Raw genomic sequence first — 2,500 nt, forward strand, 5'->3', positions numbered from 1 at the left:
ATACTTCTGATTGAAGGCCAGTCAGACAATGGACAGGAGGGTGCGCCCAAAATATCCCAAAGAATGTCAGGCAGACTCCAAATGCAGAACACCACAAACTGGACAAAATATTGTTGTTTTTACTCATTAAGAAACTGAATTGCCATCAGAGAGGTTGTGTTTTCCAATCCAGCAAATATATATATATATACATATATATATATATATATATATATATATATATATATATATATATTACTATATATATATATATATCAGAATATACTCTCAGTTCTCCTACCGGTGTCTACCCCAGTTTAGAATAGGTACACCGTATCCCTGCGTGTCGTAAGAGGCGACTAAAAGGGTTGGCTTCAGGAAGGGCATCCGGCCATAAAAACATTGCCTCAAAAAGAGAACCATGACAATTACAACTACATATGGGCAGGGTACAGCCCGAAGTACCCCGTGGGGTACCCCACTCCTCTCGTCAAAACTCAAGGTGGGGAACCCGATCGAAGGAAGGGTTGAAATCACTCCATTTATGACGACGAAACGTCTGATGCCCGACGTGGAGATCGGTTTCTGAGGTTTGGGACATGGAATGTAGGGACAATGACAGGGAGAACAGGAGAAATGGTGGAAGTATTGGTCAGAAGGAGAGTGGACATATGTTGTGTGCAGGAGACGAGATGGAAGGGAAGTGGTGTGAGAATGGTGAAGGTTAGGCAGGGACAGAAATACAAGTTTGTGTGGCAAGGGTGCCCGGAGGCGTGAATGGTGTTGGTGTCCTGTTTTCTGAGGAGTTTGTAGACAGTGTGGTGAGTGTGACTCGAGTGAGTGAAAGGTTGATGATGGTGAAAATTATGATTGGAAAGCTCTTGGTGAACGTCATCTCTGGATATGCTCCGCAGGTTGGTCGGAGCGATGAAGAGAAGGACAAGTTCTGGTGTGCGATAGAGAAGCTGATGGAAAACGTGAAAGATGAGGAAGTTGTTGTGGTAGGAGGAGACCTAAATGGACATGTGGGAAGGAGTATGGACGGTTTTGAGGAGTTCATGGGGTTATGGATATGATGTGAGAAATGGAGAAGGTGAAAGGATTTTGGAGTTTGCTGATGGAGCTGATTTGTTGATTGGTAATACTCAGTTCCACAAAGAGGATAATAAGCTTGTTACATACACGTCAGGTGGGTCGATGACAACCGTTGACTATCGGCTGGTGCTTAGGCGAGATAGGGGGCACCCTCGGGACACAAAGGTGATCCCGGGGGAGGAGGCTGTTTCACAGCACCACTCGGTTGTCTGCGACATAAGGGTGAAAGGTGCGAGGAGAGCTCGGCGGGTGAAGTACCAACCGAGAATGAAGGTGTGGAGGTTGAAAGAGGCTGACAGTGAGGGAGGCATTGAAAGAGAGGCTGAGTATGGTAGAGGATGATGTGGTTGAGCTTGAAAGTGGTTGGATGTCAATGAAAGATAGTCTGTTGGGAGCCGTTGGTGAGGTATGTGGATGGACAAAAGGACCACCAAGGCACTCGGAAACATGGTGGTTGGATGATGAAGTTGGAAAGAAGAATGATGAGAAGAGGAAGAAGTTCAAGGAGTGGCAGAAGGCGAAGGGTATGGGGGCAGAAAAAGCAGAGCATGAAAGTTATAAGGCAGCCAGGAAGGCTGCAAAGAAAGAGGTAGCAACGGCGCAGGAGGTATGTAGGAAAATGTTCGGAGAACGCTTGGATTCGGAAGAGTGTCAGAGAGCGGTATTCAGGATTGCAAAGCAGATAGCGAAAGGAAAGGTGTGATGTGATGCGGGTGAGTTGCTTGAAGGATGAAGTGGGACAAATCGTTGTGGACCCAGATGCAATTAAAGGAAGATGGAAGAGATATATGGAAATACTGTTGAGTGCGGAGAATAAATGGGATGGCAACAGAGAGTAACCCAGTTTTAGGACCGGCAGAGAAGATAACCGAGAAGGAAGTTGAGGAAGCGATAAAAGCAATGAAGAGTAGGAAAAGCGGGAGGCCGACGGGAGTTGTCGGAGATATGTTGAAGGCAGCGGGAAATTGGGGTGTGAAGAGAATGACAGAGATATCTGCAATGTGGTGGTGAAAGCAGGCCGCATTCCAGTGGATTGGGAACTGAGTACCCTCGTCCCTCTATACAAGGGGAAAGGTGACCCTCTGGACTGTGGCTCGTATCGAGCAATAAAGTTATTGGAGCATGGAATGAAGGTATTGGAAAGGGTGTTCGAGAGGAGGATAAGGAAGAAAGTGAAGATTGACGAAATGCAGTTTGGATTTATGCCAGAAAAGGAACGACAGACGCGCTTTTTATTGTGAGGCAGGTGCAGGAGAAGTACATGGAGAAGAGAAGAAGTTGTTTCTCGAGTTTGTTGATCTGGAGAAAGCATTCGATAGGGTGACACGTGAAGTAGTGACATGGGCATTGAGGAAGTTGGGAGTGGAGGAATGGTTGATCAGAGTAGTGATGGCAACGTACAAAAGAGCGCGCACAGCTGTAAGGA

General features: G+C 46.5%; 1 protein-coding gene across 5 annotated transcripts in view; it reads left to right on the forward strand.

Moving 5' to 3' along the window:
* The window catches only part of NAE1 (NEDD8 activating enzyme E1 subunit 1), a 64,710-nt gene that overhangs the window by 51,942 nt on the left and 10,268 nt on the right, over positions 1–2,500 (forward strand). The window lies entirely within an intron of this gene.

The sequence above is a fragment of the Myxine glutinosa genome, chromosome 11 (assembly GCF_964187855.1).
Source record: "Myxine glutinosa chromosome 11, kmMyxGlut1.1, whole genome shotgun sequence".
NCBI classification, from domain to species: domain Eukaryota; kingdom Metazoa; phylum Chordata; class Myxini; order Myxiniformes; family Myxinidae; genus Myxine; species Myxine glutinosa.